The following is a 17,795-nucleotide window of genomic DNA, read 5'->3' on the forward strand; positions in this document are numbered from 1 at the left end:
TTTCACATATAATGAAGAGATGAATTCAAATGTTGGAAAATTCTGAGCATTTTCAAGGTTTCACATTTCAAGCATTTCCCCATTTCAGAGTACTTCTGTGTCCTTCTCTCTGCTTTTGGGAACTCCTTCCCCTCCTCACTCCCCATCCCTTACTGGTCTGTGTATCAATATTGCTCAAATTTAAGAAATGTGAAACTCTTTTGGAGATGTTAATCTATTATGACAACAATCACAGCACTTCCCAAAGGCAGGTTTGAGAATATCTTTCAAAGGATGTGGGAGGAGGCAACTTGTGGGTTTGTAAGAGGGTAGGTGAGTGTGTGATCCTGAAACCACAAAAAGCTGAATGGCACTAGAATCACTCTCTTATTTAGGTGATACCTTCTAACTTTTCAGAATTTTCTGCGACAAGAAAACTCTCTGGGATGATGGTCATACAGGAGTTTCTAACCAAATGAAAAATCTATACTTAAATATAGGATGAACTAGTTCTTGGGGTTGACAGACTACCCAGCAGCCATCGGAAGAAGAGAGAAATGAGAGAGAACAAGTTTCTAGCCTGTAGACCCTTCTTTCTGCTTTCCCTCCATAAGGAAAAAGAGGGATGGGAATGATCTTCAGAGTAGCAGCATTGCTCTCTAGTTACCACTCTGGGACAAAAGTGCTTTGACATAGTCTGTTGCTCTGTCCTCACTCAGAATTAACTTTGCTTTTCCAACTCTGTACTCCCAGGCAGCACAAAGGGCGAAGGAGCTATGCAAGGGTGATGCCACATACTCCGAATTCAAGCCCTATAAAAGAAGATATAATTCTTGACTGGTTGCGAAGTCAAGAGATGGGGAACTGGCAATATGGGAAACTAGGAGTAGGAGTCAAAAGGAGTCAGAGTGGGCATTTCAGATCTTCTAACCTCTCTATTGCAGAGCTCAGTCTAAGACAAAACAGAATCTCCCACTGCCTCTGTCCTTTGAAAGGCCATTGGCATGCCTTTAGTGATGGCATCAAATGACCCACTGAGAAGAAATGCATCTTCCCCCCTTCCTTTATCCATATTTGTTTCTTCATCTTTTTCTGCTATTCCAAGGAAAACTGCCAACCTGGCAGAGAGAAAAAAAGGAGGAACCCAGGGTCTAAGCCCATACCAGAAGTCTAGAACACCAATCAAAAGCTGCTGACCTCAGCTTCTGGGAAGTCAGCCTTGGTCATCATCTCTAGGAAATACAGGGTCCAGCAGCAAGATGTCTCTCCCTATTTCCAAAGGCACTGAAATCACCATGGGAGATGGGGCTAAGGGAAAGGGCTAGAGATTATTTTATTTTAAATGAAAGAAGTGGGTCATGCCCCTCCTTCCCCTGACCCTACTGGGGCTTATTGCCCTCCCTGTCCTGTTTCTACCTAGAAAAAGACCACAGCCCCTATTCCCCATCTCCCACCCCCCTGTGGCAGCTCTGCTAGGCCCAGACTCTCACTTCTCTCTGACTTGGAATTGCTTTTGCTGTCTCAAAGTTTCTCCTTGCCAAACCCAGACATCTAAATCCCGGTTGATTTATGTTAAAGAGAGAAAGAGGTGTGATGAGGAAAAAGGAATGCAACTCAATGTATCTTTCTTTTATCAAATTAACTCCAGATTTTTTTTCCTTCCTCCGATTTGAGGGTGTATTTTTTTTTCTTTCCTTTCTTTTAAAGCATTACATTTTATCTTCACAATACTACTGGAATGGTTGAATAAAGTGTGGCCTCGCTGCCCATATGCCATTCAGCTTCTGTCTGTCTTTTTGTTTACACTGGGAATACAATAGAAACTATAGTCCTTCCAATACATCATTTATAAGTGTATTCTACCTCTGAATGTACAGACAGAACTGGCTGTGTGTGAATAAGCTCTGTGAATATTGCCAAGACACTATGCTTTGTTCAGCATTATTCTTCACAATAGATACCACACTTTGGAAGTAATTTTAAAAAGAGAATCAAAATAGTGGTACTTTTAGCTTTTGTTTCTTTTATACCACACTGCATTCTCTGTCTCTCATTCAGCTGCTTCTATTATACTGACAAATTAAATAAACCACTCCATTGCTAAAGAGGCTTGGGCAGGCAGGGCTTCACTACACTGCCGTACTGAGAAGTCGAAATAAACATTTATGCGGTTTCCTTCTAGCAATTTTAGCTAACTTTAGTCAAGCATCAAAAAAAAGGGGGGGGGGGCTTCAGACTTTGAGTTGATCAGCAGCACAGGAGAGCTGGCATCTGAAGAAGTGGAGTAATGATAAGCCATGTGTCCAGGTAATGACTCTGCTGCTTTTAGAACTGCAGCTTCTTCCAGCTGCGGGGGCCTCTGGGAGCATAAATTGGTAAGTTACTGAATGATCTCGGTGCAAAAAGTAGGAGCTGATTAGCCAGAGACAGGCTTAGTAGACCCAGGGAAAGTTAAGCAGACTTTTCTGGTTAGATCAAGAAGTATCTACACTTGAAGGCATCTTGGATTTGAGTTGGGTTTGGCTTGACTTGGAGGGATTTGGGGGGCAGCTAAGGGGATGCTTAAGATCTAATTTATTCACATATTTGTTTGTCACTTTGCCAGTGATTAAATGGGTAAGAGGTGAATCTTTTTGCTCTGTTTGTTTTCACTTTGCTTTAAACTGTGAAGTTTTTATTGGGTCAATCAAAATGTGTCAGGCATGAAAGCAGGAGGTTGGGAGCAAATGCAGAAAGGATAGGAGAAAACAGGTGGAAGTTTTTCAAACCCAAAAGTCAGATGGAAAACATGACCCTGAACTTCCAAATCGTCCTTCTAACTTCTGCTTTGAAAGTATCTTTTGTTTCCGGAAGCCGGGATGAAAAAGCAAATAGCTCACTGTGTTGGAGACCCTGAGAGTCCTGAGAGGGGCTTGCTAAAGAAAACAGCCAGGCATCGATTTCCTTTGGTTCCAAGTAGTATTTGGTGCAAATGATTTCGTGAATCTGTTTTTAGAAATTGGTGGTCAAGAAATAAATATTTCATGCTCTTTTACAAACAAGCTATCCTCGTGTGAGTAATGTGGCCAAAACCTGGATATTTTCTCCCTCGAGCTCTATTCTCATCGCTTCTACCCCCATCATCCCACTTTCCCTTTAACCAAACAAGTGGAATTTGTATAGAAGACTGCATCAAGACTTGTTTGCTGTCAGGGATCTTAGCAGCAGACAGACTTCCTTATAAAACAGAACTCCAGTAAATGCCAGTTACAGGAGATGGCTTTGAAGACTCCAGCCACCAGCTAAGATGACCTCATTTAAAATGCAAGGAGTCTAAGGCATAGAGTGGGGAACTCTGTGTTCCAACAGAGATGTCCCCTGGCTTCTAAGTCAGAGAGCGCGGTAGGCAAAGGAAAATATTGAGCCAAAGTAGTTTGAACAGAACGATCAGGGTTCATCTTTTATTACTAAAGAAAGACTTGAAAAAGCCCAGGTGAAATTTTCTTCCATTGTCTAGGAAAATTCTCTGTAATTTGCCCCAAGGGAAATCCAACTGCCTTGTGGCTGAGGTTTTCTTCCCCTTCTTTCTCTGTCTGTCTCTAGCGTTCTCTCTAAACGTAAATGTCTATGGGGTCCCTGGAGAAAGGAGTGGGCTGCGTGAGGGGAAACTGAAGGTCAGGGTTGCCCACTGTGGCATGACTTTTAAGCTAAAGAGGTTTTTATTTCTCTTGTTGCCATGTCAGGTCTAATTTGGTCTGCATTATGCTAAAGGGGTGGGCCTGCTCATGACAGGAGGGGGTTAAATGAGATTACAAGCTTTAGAGGTTGTCAGCAGCTACTGCTGCCTGGGGATGTTAAATTGCAATTTAATGGTCAGCTTTATCTGTATAGTATCAGTGGAAATCTGCTGTTTTCAGCAACTTAATTGGCACCGTGTTTGCAGGAGTTTTTCGGTTAGGTAGTAGAACTGACCAGATTTTAATGCTGAATTATTTAAAGGCTAAACTGGCAGAAATGTAAGTGGAGAGCTGCCCCCCCCCTCCCCTCCCTTCTTCTTCCTTCTTTTTTTTTTTCTCTTGTAAAGCAGAAAGCTTATGAATGGGCAATATGCTAAATTCTGCTGTAATACACTAAACTTTCTAAAAATATTCAAGGATCCCAATGCAGCTCGGTGGTTTATTCATAGAAGAATAAACAAAGAGTAACACTTGTTATCAAAACATATGTACAGTGCCTGATTTGTGAGGGGAGAGCGAGAATGTGCAGATGATGAGACAGACAGTTCAAAACAAAATAAGCCTGTTATGGTATTTTTTTTTTCTTTTTTATTTAACAGATGCTAGTGAGAGTGTAGAATGGAGTGGCCCTGTGGTGAATTATAGGGTGACAAACACATGGATGCCCAGCCCCCAAACAAACTAGCATCAGTCTAAATGCTGTGGATGAGAGAGATTATACACGTGGCCTGTGCGCTCATTTGGGTGTCTGTGAGAAAGTTTATGTCTATGTTGGTGGGTTTTGAATGAAGAAGTAAATACAGACATGGCGCAGAAAGGGATGCGACTTGTAAACACAAATACAGACCTATACGGCTTGTTTATGGTGTCTGTTTTTTAAAAGAATTAACCTGGCCAGAGGAGAAGAGGGAGTCGTCTGGGAGGGAGGGGAGAGAAGCATTTGAAAGCATCCCAGGCGGGGCTGGTGCCCGCGGGGATCCATGTGCCCTCCCTGTGGGCACGGGATTGTGGGCGCGTGTGTGCTGGTGGCTGTGGAGCTGGCCCAGAAAGAGAAACCCGAGAGAGAGTGTTTTGCCAGCAAACATCAGCATTGTCTGTTCTCGAGTTAGGGGTCAGTCCGGAAAGTTCAGGATTAGTAAATTTAATATCCTGTCAAAATTCTCATGATAATGAATTCTGGCTGGCCTCGCTGGCGGGGCTGGCACGATGGCCCCGCCACTGCAGCCTGGGAGATAGCACAGCTAATTTATGAGCAAGAAATTGTGCTGTGCTGGCATGAGCAGAGCTGGTCAGATGAGAGGCAGGCGCAGCGGTGGGGCTTGGGGCTGTGTGCAATAACCCAATAACCGCTGAGCTGGGTGGCGTGGGGGGAGAGGCACAGACCTGGATCGATTCAAGCGGTCCTTAGTCATCCTCCAATCCTCCTTACTCCGCGTGGAATGGCCCAGCTGTAGCAACAGAAGCGGTCTTTTTCACCCACAGGCCAATGGAGTATTTGCTCGTGCTACTTCTTGGTTCCTTTTTTAAATTTTGTTTTCCCCACAAGGAAAGGAGTTTGCCCCCCCCCCTTAAATGTCATTTCCATCGCCTGCTTTGATTTTTTAAAGACCTAAAAAAAAAAGGGGGGGGTCTAAAAACGCGGTGGAATGGAGCCAGTTTCAGAGAGGAAGGGGAAAGAAGTCGAGAAATAGGGGGAGGATAGGAAAACGCTTGGTTCTGAGAAATGGCAAATCTCTATGGCCAGGGAAGCTCCGGCAGGCAGCCCCACTGGTGGAGTCATTTTTCAGCTGCACGAGTAATGTAAAATATAGTGCTCCCCAGCAAGAAGCAAACACAAAAAAACGGGAAAGTTCCCGTGCACTTTGTTCAAGGTTCCACACCTCTCTTTGCAGCTGTCACATCCGTACATTATGGTACATTGAATCTGAATGAAGCTCTCCACATCAAAACCTTGCATCCATTATGATATCATCTCCTGCTCTAAGCTGTAATGCTTATTAATTCTGCACCCATACTCTCCAAGCTTCAGCAAATGTATTCCATCAGCCTAGCATTTAATTTAATTAGTACAGCTGGGCTCTCATTCTCCTTTCTGTGTCAGAGGTATTGTCAGCACGTTCTGCTATAACACAATTACTGATTGCTTTTAGATAGGCAGAAATATGATTAGGGTATTGGGTGACTGTATCATAAGCCTTATTAGATTCATTTGAAATCTGGAGATAAATAGGAAACTTTTATTTGCAGTGTAATGAGATTATGCTTATTAGGCCAAGGCCTCACAACCTTTTGCAAAGAACATAGTGTATCAGTAGGATTATACTCTGGAACCAACACTTTTTGCTCAGAGCATCCAAGCAATTTCTCAGAGCCTTGGAGATTTAACCGTTGTCGCACTGTACACATTTTAGGATTACTGGCCACCTTGGTATCTTCTCCTCTGATCACATGCATCATTCCTTTCTTTCTGGCTGTGGCTAATTCAGACTTAAACGAATAAATCTTGAAGTGGAATCTTAAATTTAAAAAAAAAAAAGATGCTTTGAAAATCAGTGGACAAAAGAAACCCTTTTTTCCACCTTATTTATTGCCTAGAAACAAATCCAGAGACTAGTTTATAGATGATTTCTTTTAAAATTAGATTCTTTAATACTTAATACTGTTGATATTTTTATTGTTTTAACAAGAAAGTCCCAAACATCACCTACTTCCGTAATATCCCTTAGTCAAAAATCTTAGCTTCTCAGAATCCTTTAAGGCATATATGCTTTATGAGGTATACCATCATAATATAATCTTATCAGGGATGGAACTAAGTAAGCAAAATATCTCAGTGCTAGATCAGAAGTGATGAAGATCACTTCACAGAGTTAAAGTAAGAAAAATACTACAAGAGTCCATAATTTAAATTAACTGCTTTGGAAGCTATCTAATGGGCATATTAAATATGCCAAAGCATAATATAGTAGGGGGGAAAGCATATTTTGAATTAGATGACCTGGAGTCTCAGCTCTGCTTCCATATGAATGTCAAAAATTAACATAATGTCTCAGTTTTGGTTTGCTCATCTGTAAAATGGGAACAATAACATGAAGATTTCAGATGTTAAAGGCTTGTGAAAATCATTTGAAATAATATATATTATGAACATAAAAACCTGAATAAATACGAGTTACTATTAATAAGAACATTTTCCTGGGTTCTGGAATGATTGCTGAACCTTAATTTAGGAAAATGCAGCAGCTAAAAAATCTGAACTTCTCAATTTGCCAATGTTGCTCCCTGACTCTGTCTATGAGATATTTCCCCATCCCAATCAGTCCATATACAATAGAGAAACAAGAAAAAAAATCTCATGGGATTTTTAGCTTTAGAGCTAGAATGAATCTCAGAGGTCATCTGGGTCACCTCCCACTGTCCCTTTTGGTAACTTGGCTCCGGTTACATAGGTTACTAGTGGTAGAGATTGGATTTGAAGTGACAGAGACTAGATTTGAAATCAGACCCTCTGACTCCAAAGTCAGTCCTCTTTCTACTTCTACCTGACAAAAATGAATCTAATCTATTTATGAAGTGGTTGTTTTTATTATGAAAGAATCTTTTTTTTACAAAATAATTACTAATATTGAATTCTATTCATATTGAACTTATAATAAAATCATGTCACCAGAACCAAAAGGAACTTTTAAAAAACATATTATATAATTTTTTGCTTTATTTTTAATATATTTTATTTATTTCATTAAATATTTACAAATTGCATGTAAAATTTTTAACATCATTTTTAAAAAGTTTGCTTCCAAATTCTCTCTCTCCTTTCTGTACTTCTCCCACCCCTTGAGAACACAAGCAATTATACACATGAAAGCATGGAAAATTTATTTCCATATTTGCCATGTTGCAAAAGAAAACACACACACCACAAAAGGAAAAAAAAACAACATACATTTCAATTTACACTCTGAGTTCATCAGCTCTCTCTCTGGAGGTGGATGCCATCTTTCATGATGGGTCCTTTGGAATTATCTTGGATCACATTCTTGATCAGAATAGAAAAGTATTTCCCAGTTGATCATCCATAGGATATTGCTGAAAACCATGGATAACTTCATTTTACAGGTGAGAAAGAGAGACATAGCAGGGTAGAGTGATTATGTAGGGTCCCAAAATAGGACTGGTGGTAAGACCTGATCTCCTTCCTTCCCACTTAGTGCTGTTTTCTATTACATCTTGCTTTCTCTCTAAATTATAGAAATTCAGTCTTCAGGAGCAAAAGTATTGCATAAAGCAAGGTATACCTGTATATTGTAATTATATGTTGACCAACCCAAATCAAAGAGAATTTACTTCCTAGCTGCGTCCTTTAGGTCTAGGTCATCCTAAAAATGAAGGAATAAGGTGGGGAAAACAAATTAAAAAAAAACCCAAATACCCTAGTTAATATACTAACTTACTATAACCAAAAACTAGGGGGAAAATAGATTTGATCACCAAGCTGGCGATGATGACAGGATGTAGATTATAGAATAAATTCTAGTCAGAGGCCCAAGATCTTGTCCCTGAATTTGCCCCCAGGAGGATCATTGATTCTTGGACTGTCTTTCAAGTGTAGCCCAAGGTAACTATTCACCTCATTCCAGGCATTCTTCAGGTTTAATTTAGCCCTTTTCTCCCAAAGCAGGTTTACAGAGACCCTAGCAAAGGCATTTGTTACTTTTGTGGAGGGGCCTGTTGCAAAGATCATGGCTTTGGTTTTACATTCTTAGTGGCATTGTTTTCATAATGGATTAAAATCAGCTGATTCTGACCAAGTGTTCATATTCTCAGTGAAGGGACTTCTCATTAGACAGTCTCATTAGACAATGAATAAAACCAGGAAACCTCAGAAGCCTTTCAATGGCCCTTTTTTTTTAAGGTGACTGAATTTTGCTGCCCATTGCATTGAGAAATATTGTGATCATTACTAGCATAGAGTATATATGAAGTAGTAACCAAATGGGAGAGAGTAAGAATGACCTAGGTGCAAAAGGATGCCCCTAAATGCAGTGAAGAGAGAGCCAGAAGTGACTTATATATATGTACATATATATATATATTTTTTTTTTCCCTGTTAGATTTGATTCTGGAAATTCTTTTCTCTACTTGTATAATCAAGGTCAGGGTGGTACCTACCAAGGAAGTAAAATCTCAACTCACATTCACTTGACTCACAAAATGGTACCACTTTGTGTCTGTGTATGGCTCCTTCACCATCACTCTGTCTCTTTACCTGGATCCTTGATTCCACATATAGGTTAGAACTGAGGCTGTTAGAGAGGCAGCATAAGCAGCAACATGTTCGTAGGTGTTTAGCAGAGTATAACTGAGAGAAGAAAATAGTGTCTAACACACTGATCCTGAGAACAGCTGAAGGACCAACCCAGATTGTCTTCATCACCCTCTTATCCCCAACATCCACCCCTTCCCAAATCCAAGAAGAAGTGTCAAGTAAATGCTTAGAAGACAGTTAAAGCTGTCCATTTTCCCATGTGTTCCAAGGAGAACGTAGCACATGTTCGTTTGTGATGAGGATGGGCAAGGGAAATCAGATTTGGGAAGGGGAAGAGTTCACCCCAGACCCCAATATATCTAATCATTTTCAATTTTAACTAATTATTCTTTTTTTTAAACCCTTATTTTCTGTCTTAGAATCAATACTGTGTATTGGTTCCAAGGCAGAAGAGCAATAAGGACTAGGTAATAAGGGTTAAGTGACTTGCCCAGGGTCACACAGAGAGGAAGTATCTGAGGCCAAATTTGAACCCAGGACCTCCCATCTCTAGGCCTGGCTCTCGATCTATTGGGTCACCTAACTGCCCCTTTAACTAATTATTCTTGTTAACTCTTGCTAGGAAGTACTGTTTCTTTGTTGCCAAAGGTCTATAAATGCCTTCTTTGTGGTTTAGTTGTTTTTCAGTCACGTCCAACTCTTTGTGACCCTTTGGGGGTTTTCTTGGCAAACATGCTAGAATGGTTTGCCCTTTCCTTCTGCAGCTCATTTTACAGATGAAGAAACTGAGGCAAACAGGATTAAGTGATTGCTCAGGGTCACACAGCTGGTAACTCTCTGAAGCTAGTTTTGAACTCAGGAAGTGGATTCTTCATGACTCCAAGCCCAGAACTCTATCCACTGCACAACCATTTTTAGTGCAGCCACAAGTTCTGTCAGTATCTTTTAAATGTACTGCTCAGGACAAAAGTTCCCACCTCCTCATCTCAGTTATGGTTCTTGCTTTTAGCACTTCATATATTTCTGGGTAGAAAAGTTGGTGTATTGAGGGCAGCTGGGTGGCTCAATGGATTGAGAACCAGACCTAGAGACAGGAGGTCCTGGGTTCAAATCCGACCTCAGAAACGTCCTAGTTGTGTTTACCCTGGGCAAGTCACTACACCTCCATGGCCCTTACCGCTCTTCTGCCCAAGAACCAATACCCAGTATATCTAAGATACCTAATATCTTATATCTATATCTAATATCTAAGATCTAAGATGGAAGGTGAGGGGTTTTTTTTTAATGGATGTATAAATATCCTGAAGTGCTGCTTGGTAAGGACTTACTCCCTCCCTCTTTTCCTCTGCTCACCAGGACCAAAGCTGCTGAAAGTATAAAGAAGTGCCCAGCATCAACAATGGTCTAATTGATAACTCATTGACACATAACATTATAGATGCCTAGGACAGCAAGGAAAACTTTTGTTTTCATTGTTACTGATTACTTTTTTAGCCTAGCAGCATCTCTAGTTTGTCAAAATACCTGTTTGAAAAGTAGAGACCTCTGTCAGACTATGCTGGAGAGACAGACAGACACACACACACATAAACACAGAGACAGAGACAGAGAAACAGAGGGACAGAGGAATGGGGGGGAGAGAAAGAGACAGACAGACAGATGGACAGAGACAGAGATAAAGGGAAAGGAAGATGGAGAAGGAGAGGGGGAGAAAGAGATAGAAAAACGGAGAGAGTGGGAGAAACAGAGACAGAGGAGGGAAAAGGAAGAGGGAGGAGAGGGGGAGACAGAGAGAAAGAGAGAGACAGAGAGAGACGGAGAGAGTTTTTTAGAATTATGTTTTTCTGTTTACACTATTGAGTTTGGTCAGACTAATCTGATATGTAGATAGAGAAAACTCTGTGACTGATGAAGCTACAACAGAGACAGAGAGGCAGAGGGAGAGGGAGGAGGGAAAAAGGAAGAAGGAAAAGGGAAAGGAGAGTGAGAGAGAGAGAGAGAGAGAGAGAGAGAGAGAGAGAGAGAGAGAGAGAGAGAGAGAGAGAGAGAGAGGGAGGGAGAGAGGGAGGATGAGAGAAAGGGAGAGAGGGAGGATGAGAGAAAGGGAGAGGGGGGGGGAGAGAGAAAGAGAGAGAGAGAGGGAGGGAGGGAGGGAGGGAGGGAGGGAGCATGAGAGAAAGGGAGAGAGGGGGAGAGAGAGAGGGAGAGAGAGGGAGGGAGGGAGGGAAAGAAACAGAGAGACAGAGAGAGAGAGAGAGATTTTTTTAGAATTATTTTTTTCTTTTTACACTATTGAATTTGTTCAGACTAATCTGATATGTTGATAGAGAAAACTGTGGCTGATGAAGCCACAACAGGGACAGATGTTGGAAGTAGAAGTGTAAAGTTGTAGTATGCGTGAGAGAAACATTTATTTCTCACAAACTGCACATTTACCAAGAAATTTAAAGGCAGAAATGGCCCAGCACAAGTGCTAGTTGAATTATACTTTGGAGGTATTTCCCTGACTGCCCCTTCCACACTCATGAAGAAAGGACCACCCTGAATTTTAATAGCTGTCTTTGGAATCTGGATGGAAACATAGTGACAAGTGTATGCATTGTCCCGGGCTTTTGTCTCATCCTGAAAATGTTTTGGAATTTGTTGTTCCTTCCCATGTGAAATAGGTTGGTGGGTGACCTCAGGCTGTGTCCTGACTGGGAGAGACCCAGTATGGAAAGCAGCCCACCTCTGAAACTCACTAGCATCTCTGTGGGAAATCTCATCAGAGAAGGCAGTCATTTAAAGGAAATGGATGCTGGACTTCAGCAGTATTGTAGGCTCATCAGAGAGCTGAGCAGCACCCTGAGAACAAAGTAATTTAAGACTAAAACTTACTAGAAACTACAGTTTCAAATGGGGCTCTAAGGAAAATCAGTCAGGCCATGTTTACATTTCTGTGTCTGGAGTCCCTCATCTGAAGGAGAAAAGAGAATTCAGACCTAGAAAGAACTGGAGAATAATGAAAGTTTTTCTTTCACTCCTTTTAAATGCCCAGTGGTGCTCTCTGGTCTTCCATCCCACTCCTCCCACTCCCTGACCTCCCTGGTGACACCTTTTTTTTTTAATTCTTTCCTGCCTTCCATCATTAAAATTTAACCTGTCCTGGGTACCACTCTCTCAGGATCCTGCTTCTAGAAGACAGCTAGTTAATTTGATACATTAGGCTAGTGTCTGCATATGGATAATATGTTCTACCACTACCTCCCAGGGGGAAAAAAATTCTCTTCATTTGGATAGGCGCCTCTGGGCCCAAAAGAATAAAACCTAATAATGAGAACTTTAGACACCCTGACAGACAGTAGGGGCAAATAGGCCTTTATGTGCACTTGAAATCCCACACATACCCTGCATTGTCAGCCCTGATGATGAGAAGTACCAAGTAGTGCCTGGGTGGGCTAGAAAAAAAACTATTAAAAATGTCAAACAGCAGTAATTGTACTAAAAGTGAGCTCCCTTGGTCCAGGATGTAGCACATGTGTGGGATGGAAAGGGAAAAAATACATAGGTTGATTCGGAGCAGAAGTGCATTGCAACTACTTAGAATCCTCATGTTTTGAAGATAAACTCTAAGGCCAACAATCACAATGGCCCTCCAAAGGTATCAGTTCACTGAAATTATGTCTGAAAGGAAAATATATCATTTCGTGCTAATAGATATTTACCCCCAAATTCAAACAATATTTTATATCTGGCCTTGTTCTCCTGGCATAAGTGTGTAAGAAGAAATAATAAGAGCCAGTTTTCCTAGAAGTAGTTGATTAAATGAAAGTGTAACTAATTGTTATATGTTTGTTTGATGTTGATTCAAAGGTAGAATCACAACAGAAGTAATTAGAGTAATTATTAAACTCTGCATTTAATCCAAAAGCCCCAGGGAATACTACATGCTCATTCATCTCAGCCTGATATGCTTTCTATTAAAAAATATGCACTTCCTCTCAGAGCTTCTGCTGGAAAAGGGTGACTGACTCATGGATGGTGGAACGTCTACACGGTCCATTTCTCTACAGTGATGTCATTGGCAGTGGGACTGGATTTCATAATCAAAGCAGGCTGAAAAGAATACCCTTTTAAGGATTACCCTTTCACTTGCACCTTCACACACAAGGAAGGCTAAAAGGATTTATGTAACTGGGCTGATGAGCTTGGACATTCTCATTCAAAAATGTTTGTCTCTGAAATTCATATCCTTTTCTAGTCTACCTGCTCTTAGTGACCTTCAAGGCTGGGTGCTTCAAAGTTCATGAAAGAATATTAATATTGAATTTTTAGAAGCAAGGCCCACTTCTGAACAATCCTGTACAGAAAGTATCCTGAATTGAGGAAGTTCCTTGTTCCATTAACCAAAAATCTCATAGAATTCCTACTGTCAAATGTATTTTTAAATCTATTTATATAATTCATCAATCAAATGAGATAACATTTCTAAAGGAGTCTATTAATAAATGCTTCTTCCCTTCCCTTCTCCCATCCTTTATGTTTTTACATCATTCTATCAAAGATGACATTTAAGTTTATAGACAATATTGTATCCTTCCTCTGCCCCCTCCCAGAGAGCCATGCCTTTCAAAAAAATGTTTAATAGAGAAAAAAAACCTAATCAATATCACCTCTCAGATCTACCATGATGAGACCGTTTTCTATGCCAGTTGTCCTCTACCCCTGCAAAGAAAGGAGTTAGGGGCATTCTTACATTTTTCTTCTCTGAAGCAAGGCTTGGCCACCATGATTGCAAAGCATCCAGTTCCTATCATTTCGCTGCTGTTATACTTTCCATTTGCTACTCAACTCGTTATAAATTAATTTATTGTCACGTGATCCTTTGTAACTATGTATATCAACCATAATCTCTCTTCAAATGCATTTTCAAATATTGTCATTTTTTGTAACAAATCACGCCTTTGTATCCCAAATAGAACTCTTTCTTGCAACAACAAATTTAATGAAACAGACATACTGATTTTTTCTGATAGTATATGCTTCCTTTCTTACCTATCCTTACACCATGCTCTGCTGAGAGAATTCTCTCTACGTTCTATCTATTACTCTCCTTTGGGGGGAGGGGGGTTGTATAGTTCTTTCCTTTGTGTAAGATTTTTTTTTTGTGACCTCACTTGGGTCTTCTTGGAAAATATATTGAAGCAGTTTGCCATCCTCTTTTCCAATTCATTTGGCAGATGAGAAAATTGAGGCAAGCAGAGTTAAGTGATTTGCCCAAGATCACACAGGTAGTGTCTAAGCTCAGACTGGAACCCAGGAATAAGGGTCTTTGTGATCTCATTTGAAATTTTCTTGGTAAAGATACTGGATTGTTTTGTTGTTCCCTTCTCCAGCTCTTTTGATGGATGAGAAAACTGAGGCACACAGGGTTAAGTGACTTGTCCAGGGTCACAAAGCTATTACATGTCTGAGGATATCAGATTTTTTTATCAAAAATCTTTGATAAAGACTTACTAAGTTTATAAAGATTCATATATCTCCTTGATGTTAGTATCCTCTCTTTGTTGATTATTTCAAATTTATCCTGTCTATTATTTGTTTATATATTCTGTAGTTGTTTACATATTGTCTCCCCATTAGACTGTGAGATCCTTGAGGGCAGACTGTCTTTTTCCTTTCTTTCTATCTCTAGAACCTAGGATAGTACTTGGCCCATAGTAGGTAGTTAATAAATGCTAGTTGACTGACTCATTGAAAGTCAAAATCAAAGTTGGAGAACATCAAAAAGAAGGATTTAGAATAGTAAGAGAATGATTGGTTGAAAAAACAGGGAAAGATTAGTATGAAGAAGAAAACATGTATTGGTAGTGGGAGACAAATATTTGAAATAGTGATGTGTAAATGAAGGATTCAATTCAACAAATATTTACTAAGTACTTACTCTTTTCAATGCATAGGTCAAGGTGCTAATGAAAATTAAAAATGCTACAGTGTCTACCCTCAAGAACTTACAATCTAATAGAAAGGGTCTCAGCTTTCCCTTGAAGAAAGAAGAAAGAAGGATTCTATCAGAAAGATATGTGGAAAGAATGTGTTTTAGCCTGCTGGAATGCATGAGGACAGGATGGGGCAAGACAAGATCAGAGAATAGCAAGTAATAGTCTAGTTTGCATGAGTTTATATAAAATAAGTCTGAAAAGATAGGTTGGAGATAGAGTGTAGTTGGAGTTAGTATTTTACCCAATAGACAATAGCAATTAATGGAAAGTTATTGAACAGAAAATGAAATGGTTCAGTAGGAAGAATATTTGGATAGCTTTGTGAAGGGTAGGTGAAAAAGCAAATACCCATCAACTGGGAAGTGGCTGAACAGATAGAAGTATAAGAGCATCAGTCAGTCAGCATGAATCTCTTAAATACCTCTGGTGTATCAAGCACTATGAATGTAATGGGATACTGATGTTCTGTAAAAATTACCAAGATGAAAAATTCAGAGACCCTTTGGAAGATTTGTATGAGCTGATATACAGAAAAGTAAGCAGAACCAGGGGAACAATTTTTACAATGACCACAATAATGTTGAACCAACACATTGAATAATCATGACTTCAGAAAACCAGTGGTAGCACAAATAAGAGACGTGGAATAAGGTATGTACTTTTGGATATAGCTGATGTTTTGTTGTAGTTGTGGTTGTAGTTATTTTACTTGATTTTTCCTATATTTTACAAGAAATGGATCTGTTTGAGGTGAGTCAGTGAGAAGTTACAGAGAGAGGAAAAGGAGAGAGAAGACGGAAGGATTAATAAAAATAATATATTTAAGGTGGTAGTTGTGGGCTTCAAGTGGATCAGATTTGTTCTGCTTGGCCCAGAATAATATAATCAGACCCAGAACTAGAACCAACAGATGAAAGCTATATTGAAATTGATTTTAGTTTCCTAACAGTCAGTTTCTGTTCAAAAGTAGAATGGGCTACCTCAGAAATTAATTTGCTCCTTAACACTGGAATTTTTCAAATGGAGGCTGTATGACCTCTTGTTAGGGATATCTTTTAATTTAATTTCAATTTTTGTTATTCTTTTTAAATTTCTATTTTTCCCATGGTTACATGATTCTTATTGTCTCCTTCCCCTCTTCCCTCCCCCCTCCCAGAGTTGGCAAGCAATTCCAATGGGTTTGATATAGATATATGTATGTATATATATATATATATATACATATATAATCTCTCAAAACCTATTTCCATGTTATTCGTTTTTGCAAGAGAGTCATCTTTTAAAACCAAAACACCAAATCATATACCCATATGAACAAGTGATAAATCATGTTTTCCTCTGGACTTCTATTCCAACATTTCTTTCTCTAGTTGTGGATAGCATTTTTTCTCATAAGTCCCTCAGAATTGTTCTGTATCATTGCATTGCTTTTAGTAGCAACATCTATTACATTTGATCATCCCACAATGTTTCAGTTACTGTGTACAGTGTTCTCCTGGTTCTGCTTATTTCACTCCACATCAGTTCATGTAGGTCTTTCCAGTTCTTATAGAAATGAAAGAGTTCATCATTCCTTATAGCACAATAATATACCATCACCATAATTTACCACAATTTGTTCATCCATTCCCCAATCAAGGGACAACACCATATTTTCCAATTTTTTTGCCATCACAAAAAGTGCAGCTATACATATTTTTGTACAAACAGATTCTTTTCTATTTTTTGTCTCTTTGGGATATAAACCTAGTAGTGTTGTTAATGGATCAAACGGTATTCTTTTAAAGCCCTTTGGGCATAATTCCAAACTACCTTCCAGAATGGTTGGATCAATTCATAATTCCACTAAAATGCATTAGTGTCCCAGTTTTGCCCCATCCCCACCAGCATTTGTCATTTTCCTTTATTGTTATATTGGCCAAACTGCTAGGTGTGTCCACTGGGTAATGATTTGATTTCTTATAAATTTGACTTAGTTCTTTGTACATTTGAAAAATTAGACCTTTGTCAGAGAATTTTGTATTAAATTTTTTTTCTGTTTGTTGCTTCCCTTCTAATTTGGTTGCTTTGGTTTTGTTTGTACAAAAACTTTCTAATTTAATATAATCAAAATTATTCATTTTAGATCTTGTAATGTCCTCTATCTCTTGCTTGGTCTTAAATTCTTCCCTTCCCCTTAGATATGACAGGTATACTATTCCATGTTTACCTAATTTATTTATAATATCACTCTTTATGTTTAAATCATATACCCATTTTGATCTTATTTTGATATAGGGTGTGAGATATTGATCTAATCCTAGTTTTTGCCACACTGTTTTCCAATTTTCCTAGAAGTTTTTGTTAAATAGTGGGTTCTTATTCCCAAATCTGGGATCTTGGGTTTATCAAACATTAGATTTCTGAGATAATTTACCCTGAGACTATTACATTGATCTACTTGTTAGAGATATTTTAGATGGGATTGATATTTCAAGAAAAGAATTATGCTCGATACCAATTAAGTGCCTTCAAAGTCTGGAATTCTATAATTTTAGAGTTTAATATTCATATAACATTATTGTCCTAATTTTATTTCCCATTTCCCACTCACTAATTACTTATTCCATTGCCTCATAAAGGTGTAAACTTGAAGGCTATGCCAGTTAAACACACGTTCTGGGAAGGTTTAGTCAGCTAAAAAGGCTCTAAGTACATATCTGGAATAATTAAACTTTGTTTCACATCTAAGGAGAAATATAATTAAATGCAGAGATGCTCTTCCCCAACAAGTTGGCCACCAAGTATTGAATTTGTTTGACCATACGACCTAATGAAGTACATATGATAAAGGGTGAGAGTGGGGTGGGA

General features: G+C 39.3%; 1 long non-coding RNA gene across 2 annotated transcripts in view; it reads left to right on the top strand.

Annotated features, from left to right (window-relative positions):
* LOC130455875 (uncharacterized) overlaps positions 1 to 17,795 on the top strand; it is a 366,804-nt gene that overhangs the window by 161,258 nt on the left and 187,751 nt on the right. The window contains exon 1 of one of the 2 annotated variants that reach the window (XR_008914076.1): positions 2,092 to 2,354. The exons of the other annotated variant lie outside the window; for it this stretch is intronic. This is a non-coding gene — a long non-coding RNA (uncharacterized LOC130455875). Of the gene's footprint in view, positions 1 to 2,091; positions 2,355 to 17,795 lie in introns of those variants that run through there. 2 annotated transcript variants of the gene reach the window in all.

This window comes from Monodelphis domestica, chromosome 8, assembly GCF_027887165.1.
Source record: "Monodelphis domestica isolate mMonDom1 chromosome 8, mMonDom1.pri, whole genome shotgun sequence".
Lineage (NCBI taxonomy): Eukaryota > Metazoa > Chordata > Mammalia > Didelphimorphia > Didelphidae > Monodelphis > Monodelphis domestica.